We start from the raw sequence: 16760 nt of genomic DNA on the forward strand, positions 1-16760 counted from the left end.
GTACCATCCTCCAAATTTTCCTTGAGTGCTCCACCCCGTTGTCGCGGTGGAGCGAGACAATCAATGAGCTCTCATGTCATTGATTCAATGAATCCAGACTCTTCCTTAAAAAGAAAACGGACACACACATGAGACGAGTGCAGTTAGCCTCTTTATTATGAAGCTAATGTAGCTAACAGGAATTAAATTAGCATCAGGCTAATTCGTAGAGAACCTGTAGGATCCTTTGAGGAACCTCCACAGTTTCTAAATGAAGAACTTCCAACAGTAGCTGAGCTCTAGTCTTAGTCTTAGACCCAATTATAGATCAGGAGGCCTCAATCTAATAGAGAACCTATGGTCCAGGGCCAGGAACGCTAGCGGCATTAGCATTAGCATGCTAGTCAGGAAGCTTTCTATGTGTATCGAGGGAAAGTGCTAGCTGAGTGCTAGCTGTAGTTGTTGGTGTTGTTGTGTAAGAGACCCAACTTTAGATCTCGTAGATATGATTTCCATTAGCATGCTAGTCAGGAAATGTTGCGAATGTTTGAGTTGACAATTTAGCAGAAGCTTATAGCTGAGCACTAGTCTTAGTCTTAGCTGTGCGAGAGATCCAATTATAGATCAGGAGGCCTCAATCTAATAGAGAACCTATGGTCCAGGGCCAGGAAAGCTAGCGGAATTAGCATAAGCATGCTAGTCAGGAAGCTTTCTATGTTTAACAATCGAGGGAAGCTTCCAGCTGAGTACTAGCTGTAGTTGTTGGTGTTGTTGTGTAAGAGACCCAACTTTAGATCTCGTAGATATGATTTCCATTAGCATGCTAGTCAGGAAACGTTGTAAATGTTAGAGTTGACAGACGATACATAAATCGACGCTTCCCAATCCTGAAGGAAATTTAGCAGAAGCTTGTAGCTGTAGCTTGTAGCTGAGCACTAGTCTTAGTCTCAGCTCTGTAACTTGCAGACCAGGAGACCTCATCTAATAGAGAAGTTCTGGTCCAGGGCTAGAAAGGGAAGAGGGAATAGGCTGCATTAGCATGCTAGTCAGGATGATTGTATACATTCTCCTGTACAACCAGGAGAAACCTCTGGTAGAAACTTTCAAACTTTGGGTCTCGTAGATTCTCGTAGAAGCAGAAATTCGACTCAGTGGTATTTTATTTTTAATCCCAGTAAACAATTAGTGCAGCACGAATTGGATGGATGTTGGAGTTGTCATGTAAACAACAGTTCCAACATGGCTGAACATTTAACCAGCGGTAGATATCAAATTATAATGTACAATATGTTCATTCTGACATTAACTGTCTAGAATTAAAGCAGATTTTATTTTGCATAAAAAAAAATAAATAAATAAAATAAAATAAAAATGTGTTATGGAGCCCATCATGTTCATATTTTTATAAAAAAAAAACTTTTCATTAAATTAAATTAATATAAAATATATGCTAAAAAACCATCCATGTTTATGTTTTTATAAATAAATTTAAACTTTAAATGTAATTAAATGTAATTAAAATTAATTAAATTAAATATAACATATGTTAAAAAAGCTATCCATGTTTATATTTTTATAAATAACGTGTAAATTAAATTAATATAATATATATGTTAAAAAACTTAAACTTTAAATTTAATTAAATTACATTAAATATAAAATATGTTTATTTTTAAATAAATAAATATATATATATAAACACAGTAAACACAGTAAAATCAAATAAAACAAATGATAAGAAAAAAAAAACCCTTAATTGTTTTTACCTTCCCACCCCCAACTCTATTTCTTTTACCCCCCCCCCCCCCTCCACCTCCATTTTCCCCCCCTCTGGCCCACCTAGTCGACAGCTCGTCATGTCGCTCGCTGTCGCTACGTACACTTTGCGTGGGGTGCAGTAATTACAGGCTTTACAACTCACAGTTTACACTGTGTTGATGCGCTCTTTGTGGCAGTGGCACTTACACACACACACACACACACTCACAAATACACACATTCACAAATACACACACATCTCGAATTTGCTGGCCTTGTGAGTCATTTTCGAGCCATTGATTTTCCAGAACAACAGTAGAGTCTGAAAAAAAGGGGGATTCAGGTGAAAACGGCTCTTAATTGAATCCAAATGCTTTGCAACCTTCACTGTCACAGAAGTACACACACACACACACACACACACACACACACACTCACTCACTCACTCAGCTACACAATCTCCAGCCTTCACCTGCTCACCCCTCCATCAAAAAGCAGAAATCAGAACAGATAACGGTGAGTTTGACTTTGGAGAGAGAACGTTACCCCCCACCTGCCGATGCCATGGTAACCAAAGAGCACAGGAACATTAACTGAAACATTGGCTTGGGAGGAGGAAGATGAGGAAGAGGAAGATGAGGAAGAAGCAGCGAGAAAAAAAAAAAGAATTAGCCTGAATATCCTGTCCGTCAATTACATCTGCCGGCATAATGAGGGAGGTCGGCTCGCCTGGCCTGATCGTCGGACGCTGTTAGGAGGGACCAAGGCGAGGCAAGAGGGAACAGGCCTCATTAGCATGCTAGTCAGGAAGCTTTCTATACGGTCCAGTCGAGCGAAGCTTCTAGCTGAGTGCTAGCTGTAGTTGTTAGCGTTGTTGTGTAAGAGACCCAACTTTACATCTTGTAGATACGTTCTGCTCCAGAAGCAGGAAGTCTAGAGTGAATGAGCCTCATTAGCATGCTAGTCAGAAGGCTCTGTAGATGTTTGAGTTGACAGAAGCTTGTATCTGGGCACTAGTCTTAGTCTTAGTTCTGTGAGAGACCCAGCTGTAGATTAGGGGACCTCATCAACCATAGAAGTTCTGTTCCAGGACTATAAAGGTAAGACAAGGGACTAGGCCAAATTAGCATGCTAGTCAGAAGGCTCTGTAGATGTCCGAGTTGACAGAAGCTTGTAGCTGAGCACTAGTCTTAGTCTAAGCTGCATGAGAGACCCAATTATAGATCAGGAGGCCTCATCTAATAGAGAACGTCTGGTCCTGGACCAGGAATGCAAGAGGAAACAGGCCGCATTAGCATGCTAGTCAGGAAGCTTTCTGTACATTCCAGTTGAGGGAAGCTTCTAGCTGATTGCTAGTCATTGCTGTTGGTGTTTAGATCAACTTTAGATCTCGTAGATACGTTCTGTTCCAGGAGCAGAAAGGCTTGAATAAATAAGCCTCATTAGCATGCTAGTCAGAAAGCTCTGAAGGTGTTTGTGAGAGTTGAGAGAGTCTTAGTCTTAGCTCTATATACCAGATCCAGTTGTAGATTAAGGGACATCATCTAATATAGAAGTTCTGGACAGGTTCTAGCATGAGCAGGTCAAGTTAGCATGCTAGTCAGGAAGCTTTCTCTATGTTTGAATGAGACTAGCTGAGACTAGTTTTAAAATATGAAATAGACACGTAAATGGACATGTCCAAAAACATGTGGAGAGTATGAAGTGTGCGCTAATGACATCCTGCGGTGCTTCAAAACAGGTAGAGTCCAATCTGTGTTTCCTAGCGAGTCCTGAACGTCCATAATGCAATGTTTTCTTTGAAGAGAATACATGAACAGTATACAGGACGTCTAAAAGCTCAGAAAGCTCTACATAACACACTTATGACTGGCTAGCTAATGGACTTCCTGGGAATAGTGCAGCGGCCTCCAGAACGTCCTTCCTTTTCTGCAGGTTTCAACTCTATGTCTATGCCACAGAATGACGAGGAAACCGTGTGGAAATGAGCAAATGAGTCCACTAATCAGGAATGACTTGTACTCGCTCCCTATATTAGCCTTCTACAATAGTACACCTGATTGCTCATTGTAGGGAAAAGTGATTGGGGAGGATTTCCGTTCTTCTCAATAGTTCTATATGGTATCCCTGGTATCCCTGATTTTCCAGCACGGGGAACAGTGATCAGGGGCCGGTTCAAAACACATCGTTAGTCTTTGCTATGAGAAACTCAACTTTAAATCAAGAGACTTCATCTAATAATCTTCTGCATGGCACTTCATGGTGACTTCTGGTCAACACGTTATGCTATGCTATACTAGCACAGCCATTATCCACTATAGGACAGACAGGGGTAATCCCACAGGTCTCAGAACAGCAACGAAGGCCGAACTGCTCTGGCAACCTCCTTCACCCTCACAGTCAATCGAGGGCAAATCTGCTGATTGCACATGCAAAATTCCCCTGCCATGCATCAAATGGGGATGTTCTTGCCAAATGGTCGATCAGTTTAGATGGCGCTCTTGACCTGACCGTTCCTGCGCTTGGATCAACCCTCCCTGCTGTTTATGGGCAACAGAGGGGTTTTAATATTCCTCCCGTTGGCAACCCAGGTGGAGCTTTTTAATTCTGGGCAAGTGTCTCTAGGATGCCGACATGTTTCTAAGCAGAGCGTTCTGAGTCACTCTGAATTTTCGGAATTTGGGGGAAATTGGATCAAACCGTCCTGTATCCTGACCAGAGGCGAAGAGTGACCATTACAGCTAGCAAGATGCTAATTTCTAACAGTGGCTTTCTGTCTCCCTCTGATCACTATCAGGTCCCTGCAGCTTATCCAGAACACAGCAGCACGGGTCGGGACGTCTTCAACATCTCTAAATTCAGCCATGTTCAGCTCCTCCACTGCTGCGTTCTCTCTTCACTGTAGCTTCATGTAGCTGCTGCCCAGGTCATCAGATTCAGACCCCTGACTCTGGCCTACAAAGCCAAGACTGGACTAGCCGACCCCCCCTTTACTTGATGGCGATGGTCAAAAGCCGATCCGCACCAAGAGCCCTTCCAGCTTCAAGTACGGCTCGGCTCGACCCGCCATCCTTTAAGATCCACGGAAGACGAGCGTCCAGACTTTTTTCTGTCCTGCACCGAAGTGGTGGACTGAACTTCCCCTGGGTGTCCGAACAGCAGAGTCCAACACTCGCTGTCCTCAAACCCAGACTGAAGACCCTCCTCTTCTAGGAGTACTCAGGCGAAGAGAAGAGTACTATGGTCTCCTTATTGACTTGTGTTTAGTAGAGTCTAAGATTAGAGGAGCTTTGAATTATTAGTCTATTTAAATTAGCTGAGGTTTTTCTAGAGTAAACAGTGAAGCTCTGGAGAAGAGCGTCTGCTAAATGACGTAAATGTAAATGTAATGGTCCCATCTACTATGAATCCGAGTATGATTGATAGATTCTACGCTCGGTTCCTAATGAAGTTGGTGGTTATATTCATGTGCTTGGTCCTAAGTTCTATCACTGAAGTCTAAACCAATGGTAAACCTTGTTTATCTGTATCTACCCACCTCCACTAAACAAAGCATTCTAATTGGTCAGTTTTCTTCATTGTTTTTTTGGTTTGCTTTCGCCAATGTTACCCTTTGGTTGCCACCAAAACCTAATAACATCCCTCCTCACAAAACCAGACTATCGCCGATATCGTTGTATTGGGCAGGTAGATGCTTTAGCTCCTTAGCATGCTAAAAGAAGATGATAGCATGGATGTTCAGTATGCTTAACTTCAAAGAAGTTCTACAGTTATACACCTTGACCCTATGTGACCTTTGTATATCTCGTAATCCCTCACCATAAACTCTGTGTTTACTCGTTTCCTCCTCCTTTAGCTTTAGCGCTTCCTCTTTTCAAAGCCGTCCTGTTGTTTACCTACTGTTACGCCTCCTGGAAGAGCACATCTGCGCACATCTGCCGGTCGGGCAGCTGTACGCCTTTGCCCTCACTGCAGGGTCTCAGCTTGCCCACGGCAATGAGCTGATTAGTGTCTGACCATGGCTGAGGGATGGCTACTGGCGTTACCCATACACTGAAGCTGACGTAAGGTCATGGCCAAGTGCGCTGAGATTCCTTTTTTCTGGGGATTTGTTAGTAATCCACAGTTGACTGTTCACTGGCTTTCAGATTAGCAAGGATTTCCAGTGTGTCTCGGTTGATTGATTTATTGATTTGTGTGTTTATTAGCTGTTACATCCTACTTAGCACATTATGAAGCTCTAATTGCTGCCAGTCTAGCAACACTGCGCTGGTGGCGGTGGCTGTTTGGAGGGCTTTCTATTAAAACCTCTATGCAAATGAACGCAGTCTAATTAACATATGAAGAGCGCAATATAAGCCCAATATAAACCCCCTTTTCAGCTCTTGTGCTTCTGGTACGGAAGCCCAGTCCACTAACAAGAGCATAAAAGTTCTCTGTTCTTTTGTTGCGACTCATTAGATACAAATAATGACAAAATGAAAATGATTGTTTGCAGTAGAATGCAATTTTTTTATGTAATAAGCCATTATCAGGTAAAACCTGCTCTTAAGACACATTAATGAGATGAAATATTGGCAAAAGTGCAGCTTTAATATCTGTATTTTACTATAAATCACAGAAAAGAGCAGTTACTGTCCCTTTAGTCTTATTATGGACCTTAAAGGGCTACTGGGACTATTTGGGAATCTTAACAGTCACTTTTAGCATCAGTTCAGCTTCACAAAGTTAGCTCATACATAATCCCTGAAAGTGATTGATTGGTTCTCTTCAATTTCCAGCATCCTAAAGGACACAAGTGCTGGCCTCCCGGGTGGCGCAACAGTCAAAGTGTCGATTTCATCATCTGGAGGTTGCAGGGTTGATTCCTAACCCTAAAAAGCATGACTGTCCTCCTAGCATGTTGAGCTCTAGTGGTGTTCTGTAAGCAGAGGTTTGAGAAGATGTGGTGGAGCTTCTTCTACGTGTCTTGGAGAAAGGCTGAGATAGCCTCCACCCTTCCAGCGCTGGTAGCGTCGTGGGCGAGAGAGGGAGTTCAAGCTAGTGGGTCTGAACTGGAAGCACCTTTGATTAAACTGCCAAAAACCTCTTTGGGTAGTGTAGTAGAAGAACCGGCATGTGGTTGGAACCTTCTTCTCCATGTAATGTGAAGGTTCTAAACTTTTTCTTATTTAAGGCGTTACTGCACCATGTCCAAATGTTTGTGGACACCCCTTCTCCTGTGCAAATGCTGACACAGATGTGCAAATGCACACACACAGCTTGTCTAGTCCCTGTAGAGAAGAAGTACTGCCAATAGAATAGGACTCTCTGGAGCAGATCAACCAAACATGAAGCTATTGGCTTCATGCTGCCTAATGCCAGGCGTGGTCAAGAGGGGTATAAAGCCCCCCAGCATTGAGGAGCTGTGGAGCAGTGGAAGAGCTGTGTTCTCTGGAAGGATTGGATGGTGCCCCATCTTATACTTTTGGATGGGAGGAGTTGGGGAGTTGGGGATGAAGAGGTGGGGTGGTGATTGTCCAACATCAAATCCTCACAGCAATGCTCCTCCAGAATCTAGTAGAAAGTCTTCTCTGGACAGTAGAGACAGTTACTCCAACAAAAGCAGGATCAACTCTTTTTAATACCCTTGATTTCAGAAGAAACAGTAAAGGAGCAGGTGTCCCAATACTTTTGTCCAAACAGTGTATAAACAACCACACACAAGTGTCTGTTCAGTATTATGCCTTGTTGGGAAGAAAAAAGGTCACAAAGAGGGGCGGGGCTGAACTAGTAGGCTGTTGGGTAAATGGGCGGGGATATGTAAATGAGGTTGTTACAAAATAGTGAATTCCAATAGAGCTAGATCTGTAGTCTAGTCCAGGAATCATGCAAACCATGCTGTTTATCCATATCCACCCAGCTACGGGTTGAACCCAAACAACATCAAACTCTGGTTTGATGAAACGGGTGAAGTTGGTGCACTATAGTCTGATTTATTGATTTATTGATTTATTTATTTAGGTAGTTACTTATTTATTCATTTGTGCTTTGGTTGAGATATTTGCTGAGGCCTGTTTCTCCTTTTGGGAAGCTTGGTAACAGTAGAGTTATGCTAAATTGCATGCTGGGTTTGATCAATAGCATTTGCAGCGCCTGATCAATAATCTCCGGCTACAAGCGCATGGTGTCTGACGCCGGTAATCCAAAATAGCAGTAGACACAGAGGAGCTGATACAGAATCACTGCTCTTTCTGGAGGACGGCTGATAAGTACGGAACGGAAGCGCCGAGCGATTTAGGCGGGCGATAAGATGCAGCGGTTCAGTCCGGCCTGGGTCGGTCCGGCTTTACGCAGCTGGACCTGTAGTCTAATCCAGGAATTACAGCCATGCTAATGGTCTGTAACCATGCTGCTTATCCATATCCACCCTTCCACCAACGTCTTCTGCTATATATATATATATATATATATATATATATATATATATATATATATATATATATATATATATAAAATAAATAAAACGTCTCATAATTTCAAGACAGCGTTATTTTAACAGTGACACACAGAACATCAAAAGAAAAACTGAGAAAATTACATGAAATGAGAAATAAAAATTAACTTGAATTTCATTGAAGGAAATAAGTATTTTGACCCCCTAATAAAACATCACCCAGGATTTTGCGACACACGGCCCCGTTCATCTTCCCGTCGATGCGGTGAAAAGTTGGCCTGTGCCCTTAAAAGAAAAACACCCCACAAAACATAATACTTCCACCACCATGCTTGACGGTGGGGACGGTGTTCTTAGGGTCATATTCTGTATTTTTCCTCCTCCAAACATTGAGTTGAGTTCATCTGACCACAGCATCTTCTCCCAGTGTCTCTCGGAGTCATTTATATGTTCACTGGTGAACTTGAGGCAGGTCTGGACATGAGCCTTCTTGAGCAGAGGAACCTTGCGTGCACTGCAGGATTTTAAGCCATTACGTCTCAGTGTATTACCAATGGTGTTTTTGGAGACCCAGTGGTCCCAGCTGCCTTGAGATCATTAACCAGCTCCTCCCGTGTAGGTCTTGGCTGATATCTTGCATGAAGCTCCAGGCCTCGGTCTACTTCTTCCACTTCTGAATAATTGCACCACAGTCATCACCTTCTCATCCAGCTTCTTACTTATGGCTCTGTAGCCCATTCCAGCCTTGTGTAGGTCAACAACTTTGTCCCTGACCTCTTCAGACAGCTCTTTAGTCTTGCCCATGGTGAAGCTGTTGGAGTGTCACTGAGTCTCTTGGCAGGTGGCCTTTTACACAGGTGACAATTTGGGACAGGTGTCTCTCATGCAGGTAACGACGTCACTGAGATTAGGGTGTGTCAGTGGGAGTCAACATTAGTCATGGTTTTTAGGGGATCAAATACTTTTTATTTAAATATTATTTCATTTTCTAGATTTTCTTTTTGATATTCCATCTCTCACTGTTAAAATGAAGCTACATTAAAAATCATAGACTGTTTAATTATTTGTCAGAGTACAAACTTTCAAAATCATTGGTGGATCAAATACTTATTTCCTCCACTGTATAAATATATATATATACCGTCTAAACCTTCAGTAGAAGTAAGATATTTTATTCCAGGTCGTTTTGAGGCCCTGGTTGGACGTGGAGAACAAAGTCTTCTCAGGTTTGGCCTTTAGAGAGTTTACATTTACATTTAAGGCATTTAGCAGATTTACAAAAGTGCTTCACTGTTTACCTAAGAAGAACCTCAGCTAGTTTAAATAAACTAATAATTCAAAGATCCTCTAATCTCAGACTCTACTAAACACAAGTCAATATGGAGACCATAGTACTCTTCTCTTCGCCTGAGTACTCTCAGAAGAGGAGGGTCTTCAGTCTTGGTTTGAGGACAGCAAGCGCTAGACTCTGCTGTTCGGACACCCAGGGGAAGTTCGCTCCACTACTTCGGTGCAGGACAGTAAAAAGTCTAGACGCTCGTCTTCCGTGGATCTTAAAGGATGGCGGGTCGAGCTGAGCCGTACTTGAAGCTGGAAGGGCTCTTGGTGCGGTTCGGCTTTTGACCATTGCCATCAAGTATGGATGACCTGGGCAGCAGCTACAGGAAGCTACAGTGAAGAGAGAACGCAGCAGTGGAGGAGCTGAACATGGCTGAATTTAGGAATGTTGAAGACAACCCAACCCATGCTGCTGTGTTCTGGATCAGTTGCAGGGACCTGATGGTGCGCAGAGGAAGACCAGCCAGAAGAGAGTCAAGTCTCGAAGTGAGGAGAGACTGAACGAGCAAGTTTATAGATATATATATATATATATATATATATATATATATATATATATATAAATAAAGCCCAAAGGGTCACGGTTTCATTACTAAAAGGCTTTCTGCAGGCTGGCACCTCTACAGTCTGCTCTATACAGGCAGAGTGTACCTGACCCTAGATGACCGCCTGTTCTCTGAGACAGCTGAAACAGCTGTGACACTGCAGCGCTGAGAGGTGATGAATGAAGGAAGCGTTGTGAGAAAGTGTGCCGGTAGAGCCGGCTCAGGTGTAATTCAGGATTTATAGGCCTGTATGGAGCAGTCTGTACCTGCACTGTTATTTATTCATATATTTATGCATATTATTTATTTATTTACTCATTTATTTAGCCTTTTGGAACGTAGAGTCAGGGTAAAATTATGCTAAATTGAGAGCAGGATTTGATCAATAAGCCCCGCCCCCCCAACAGACCTAACCTTAGTCTGTCGCCAGTATTTTGAAATATGGTTCCGTAATGAAGGCTGCTTTGATTATTTTATTTTTTTTTTTTTAAAGAAAAAATGATTATTATTTTTTAATTCCTCGCTGGGAGAAATGCTGATGGCACATGTTTTTTTTTGTTGTTGTTTGTATTTTTTTTTGTTGGCTTTCCGACAGCACAAGGCCCCGCGGGTAGTCAATATTCAAGGCTATTCTGTGGAATAAGCAAAAAATAAATAAATAAATATGTATGTTTTTGTAATTTTTTTTTTTTTTTGGAAGGGGGGTGTAGGGGGTGTAGGGGGTAAATGTATGAAAGCAGCATTTTAAACAGGTGTAAGCCGGCCCGAGAAATGTTACTGTCCACAGCACTTTTCCTTCAGTGTTTACAAGAATAAATAAATAAACAAGTAAATAAATAAATCAATCAAACGGGATGTCGGCCTCCTCAGGATTCCCGGCAGGTCATTTAGGGGAAGGGACAAAAGGGGGTCGTTTTGAACGCAGCCGACTCATGGACTGATTATCATTCAATAAAACGACATATTTATTTGTTGGAACTGTAAAATATTCCATCACATTACTCATTGAATCCTGAAATGCAATTTCTCAGTGTGGCGGGAGCACATTCACAGTCTGGGTGAGGTACGGGGAAGAGACTCTGAAATCATTCCAAAGCGGCTCGGTGGTAAAATTAATAAATGCTTTTTCCAAAACTGAAGTGAACCGAACCCAGCACTATATTTCAGCAGCCTGTTGCTAAAGAAGTGTACTAGGCATTACATCTACATATTAAACATAACAGAGGAAAATATTCATTTATGATCCACATGCTTAATCTGACAGACTGTAATGCACTACAGGAAGCGTAGGGGGCGCTCTATAATGATCTATAATGTTCATATGATCCACACGCTCATTCTGACAGACTGTAATACACTACAGGAAGCGTAGGGGGCGCTCTATAATGCTCTATAATGTTCACATGATCCACACGCTCATTCTGACAGACTGTAATACACTACAGAAAGCGTAGGGGGCGCTCTATAATGCTCTATAATGATCATATGATCCACACGCTCATTCTGACAGACTGTAATACACTACAGGAAGCGTAGGGGGTGCTCTATAATGCTCTATAATATTCATATGATCCACACGCTCATTCTGACAGACTGTAATACACTACAGGAAGCGTAGGGGGCGCTCTATAATGCTCTATAATGATCATATGATCCACACGCTCATTCTGACAGACTGTAATACACTACAGGAAGTGTAGGGGGCGCTCTATAATGCTCTATAATATTCATATGATCCACACGCTCATTCTGACAGACTGTGATACACTACAGGAAGCGTAGGGGCGCTCTATAATGCTCTATAAAGGCCATATGATCTGAAATATAAATTTTTTTGTGATTTCTAAATTCATTCAGTTTAATTACATTTTTATAATACTTTTTAATTCATTTTTCTTTGGATGATCTGTGACATACCCTCAAATGGTTTAGATAATGCATTTTAATGCATTTTAATTTTAATGTCTTTTATTTTATTTAATTTATAAGTTTAAATATTCACCAATTACTTAGGTTTTTTTTTTATTTGACATTTTTTATTGATTGTTTAATCTAAAAGCTGAAGACATTAGGAAAAGGGGGGCCTCTCCAAACCTAATGATCTACCCTCATTAGGAGCCTCCTGATTACCCTAATACAGCTCTCTCTCTCTCTCTCTCACTGGGCTCTCTATCGTACCACCAGCCTGAACCCGTCTCCACCGTCTTCTTTTCTAAGAAGGTCTTGATCATTTCTAAGAAAGCCCAAATCCGTTCCCCTCACCCTGTGATATTATTCACGTATTGTCGACCGTGCCTTGATGGCAGGCCGGCGGCGGAGGCGAGATGACGTCTGTCTGAGGAAACATTAAAGGATCGGGGTGCGAAGCCTTCGCCGAGCAACAGAGTTCCCTCCTACTGCGCCTGATATCCCCGCCAAACTGGGGCAGCGAGAAAATGAGAGAGATTGCAGCTCTATGAAGGCCTGCTGGATTATTATTTAAATGGCTGCGGCCGTGTGTGTGTGTGTGTGTGTGTGTATATATATATATATATTTTTTTTTTTTACAAGGCGAAAGAATATCTGGGTCAGAATCTACAACGTGGTCATTCAAACTTCAAGAAAAAAGCAATGACCTGATTTCGGGGAGCTGTGTAGACGTACAGACTTGCGAGGCCTACCGCCCAGCACGCCGCCTCCTTTCTTTTCAACGGCTAATCCCATGACCCACAGCGCTCAGGTGACCTCCATCCTTTCAGCGTCCTCCTTTAAGTAACACTTCAGTGGAAAATCCCATTTGCACAGACCCCCCCCCTTTCAACACACACACACCTCTAACTTCGTCCCAAGTGTATGCGATTAGCAAGGACTGTGAAGTTTGGCCTCTTTAGTTTAGCACTTGAGCTACGAGGCTAATGCTAATACTACATACACCAATTAGCATGGCGCTAATCCTCGCACACTCTCCGAGATTTCACTAGTGAAAGTCTATCTGCATGCCGGTCTACTCGTTCACCTCCCAGTGTGTTTATTTAGCGATATATGAATGGACAAAAGTATTGGGACACCTGTTTCTGTTGAAATTAAAGGGATTTAAAAGAGTTTCTCTTGTTGGAGTCCAAAGAAGAAGACTTTCTACTAGAGCTGAAACTGGAGCGGAGCTGAGCATTGCTGTGAGGATTTGATGGCATTCAGCCACAAGAGCTGTCTGGAAGACTAGCTCATCATCCCAAAAGTACTGGATGGAGCTCCACCACCATCATTCCAGAGATCACAGTTCTTCCACTGCTCCACTGCTTCTCAATGCTGGGGGGCTTTATACCCCTCTCCAGCCCACGCCTGGCATTAGTTGGCACGGTGCCAGTAGGTTCAGTAGGTGAATGCACTCATTCGAAGGGGTGTCCACAAACTTTTGGACATGTAGTGTATGTATGTGTCTGTCTGTCTAGAAAAGCAGTGTGCGATGTACAGTGTGATGTGTGTGTGTGTGTGTGTGTGATGTACAGTAAGTGTGGGATGTGTTGTGTGTCGTCTGTCTGAGGCTCTGCTGTGTTTGTTTTGGGGGAGGAATCTGGGACGGACAGCCCAGCGCTGTGGAGCTCCTCTGTCTGAAGATCCCAGAGAACGACAGAACACGATCCAACCAGTTCATCTGTATCAAGCCTGGAAACAAGAACACACTCAATTATTCATCTAACACACACACACACACACACACACGCACACACACACACACTACCATATACAAGCTGCCTAGTGCAGCGTGTGACAGTTGTGAGGGGTGATTTATTTATTTATTTATTTATTTGCTTGTTTGTTGTAGCTGTTGGCGTAACGAGCCTCCACGTTGAAATTCGTGGGGGGGTGGATGGGGGGGGGGGCGTATTTCGCTACACTTCAGCTTTTGCATAGGGAAGGAGGGTCTCAAATCAGCCGATCAGTGGAGAACTGTGTCTTCGGCCTTCAGTTTGGCCCACGGATGTCTAGAACCCCCTTTGCAATAATGCTAACCCCTACCAGCTGCCTTATGGGACTGGTAGTATGATAGCATCAAGCTAAAGCTAAATTTGGGTCGTCTAGATTAAACAAAACGTCTAAAGCTTGTGAAAGACTCACATTAGCCTATCTAGAACGTCCTGAAGAACCAGTGTCGTTTTTACTGCTCGCTTACTGCATATCTAAAAAGCTCAGGACAGGAGAAGAGTGCTGTTTTTCTGCTCATTCAGCATAGCTAGAACCTCCAAAAGCTCTAGAGTAATGGTATTTATGAAGTTACTGTCCTTGCGCGAGGGCTGACTCTCACAGCCTATTTAGAACCTCCAAAAGGAGTAGTAAATGTTTTATATCGCAGACACTAACAGCCTACCTAGAACGTCCAGAAGGACTAATGATGTTTATTCTGCTTGCGCTTCCACTAACAGTAACATCTTATCTAGAACTTCCGGTGGAGTTGATGCTGCTTATACTATCACACACATTCACCGATTGTATAGAACCTCTAGAAGAAGTAGTGCTTTTTTACTGCTTGCAGCCTAGCTAGAACCTCAGGAGGGACTAGAGTGAGGTTTATTGTCCTCACACAACTGCCTATAGCTAGAACCTCAGGAGGGACTAGAGTGAGGTTTATTGTCCTCACATGACTGCCTATAGCTAGAACTTCAAGAGGACTAGAGTGAGGTTTATTGTCCTCACATGACTGCCTATAGCTAGAACTTCAAGAGGACTAGAGTGAGGTTTATTGTCCTCACATGACTGCCTATAGCTAGAACTTCAAGAGGACTAGAGTGAGGTTTATTGTCCTCACATGACTGCCTATAGCTAGAACTTCAAGAGGACTAGAGTGAGGTTTATTGTCCTCACACAACTGACTATAGCTAGAACTTCAAGAGGACTAGAGTGAGGTTTATTGTCCTCACACTACCTAGAACGTTCATCAGGTCTACAGTCATTTTTTGGTTCCACCCACCGTTATTTAGTGGTAATTTCCACTGTTCCACCAGTTTCTAATCACAGCCTATCTAGAACCTCCCGAAGCACTGGAGTGATGTTTTTACTCATGGAACAGATTCCTCCCACTGTAAATTACCACGTGATTGGTCGATTCCTCTGCCAGTTCCAAATCACAGCCTGTCTAGAACCTCCAACAGGACTAGAGGGATGTTTTCGCTTGCTGAATTGGCTCCGCCCACTGTAAATCAGAGCGCGATTGGCTGGTTGCTGACAGCCTTCAGGGCTGGAGGGGGGGGGGTGGTGGTGTCTTTTTGCCGGACGCTCCCGTTTGGGATGCGGGGAAGAGGAGCTGCTCGGCCTCCTTCTCTTCCGCTCTGACCAGCGGTCACTCTTTTCCTGAGGGAAGCCCGCGGAGTCTGGCGTCCATCCAGGCTACTTGTAATTCCTGCAGCACGGCCTCCTCCCCACCGCTAAAAATGCTTTCTTGTGTTTGACACACACACTCCCGTACACACACACACACACACACACACACACACACTGGCCAGTGTACAGAGCAGAGCTAAGCACAGTAACAGCCTCCTGGACTCCCGCCCACACTTTTGTCCACTATAATGGATAAAAAAAATTTAAGGGGGGAATTTTGGGGATTTTTGTAAGAGGTCACATGACCACAGAATTCCCAGGATTCTATGCAGACCATGAAGATCATGTATTTGGGGCCTTTATGTCTGTAATCCTGAGAAAATGTGATCTGGGTCCCTAATTGACCCACCCTGATTCTACACACACTCTATTGATGTTTGGCTTTTGGCTGGTGCTGCAGCTGTGTGTGTGTGTGTGTGTGTGGTTAGGTTTCAGTAGAGGGTTGACTCTGTTTAGAATTACAAATTGCACAGATATCTGCTGTGTCAGCTCAGGGCACACACACACACACACACACACACACACATACACACACACACACACACATACACACACACGCACACACACACACACACACACACACAAAGAATGCCTCTCCTCTCTCTCTCAGATCAGTCCATGTCCAGTCAGTGGTGTAACAGTGTGTGGAGTGTGTTAGTGGTCAAGGGTGTAACAGTGTGGAGTGTGTTAGGGGTCAGTGGTGTAACAGTATGTGGAGTGTGTTAGTTAGGGGTCAGTGGTGTAACAGTGAGGAGTGTGTTAGTTAGGGGTCAGTGGTGTAACAGTATGTGGAGTGTGTTAGTTAGGGGTCAGTGGTGTAACAGTATGTGGAGTGTGTTAGTTAGGGGTCAGTGGTGTAACAGTGTGTGGAGTGTGTTAGTTAGGGGTCAGTGGTGTAATAGTATGTGGAGTGTGTTAGTTAGGGGTCAGTGGTGTAACAGTGTGTGGAGTGTTTTAGTTAGGGGTCAGTGGTGTAACAGTGTGTGGAGTGTTTTAGTTAGGGGTCAGTGGTGTAACAGTGTGTGGAGTGTGTTAGTTAGGGGTCAGTGGTGTAACAGTGTGGAGTGTGTTAGTTAGGGGTCAGTGGTGTAACAGTGTGTGGAGTGTGTTAGTTAGGGGTCAGTGGTGTAACAGTGTGTGGAGTGTGTTAGTTAGGGGTCAGTGGTGTAACAGTGTGTGGAGTGTTTTAGTTAGGGGTCAGTGGTGTAACAGTGTGTGGGGTGTGTTAGTTAGGGGTCAGTGGTGTAACAGTGTGGAGTGTGTTAGTTAGGGGTCAGTGGTGTAACAGTGTGGAGTGTGTTAGTTAGGGGTCAGTGGTGTAACAGTGTGTGGAGTGTGTTAGTTAGGGG

The sequence above is a fragment of the Salminus brasiliensis genome, chromosome 15 (genome assembly GCF_030463535.1).
Source record: "Salminus brasiliensis chromosome 15, fSalBra1.hap2, whole genome shotgun sequence".
In the NCBI taxonomy this organism is placed as follows: Eukaryota; Metazoa; Chordata; class Actinopteri; order Characiformes; family Bryconidae; genus Salminus; species Salminus brasiliensis.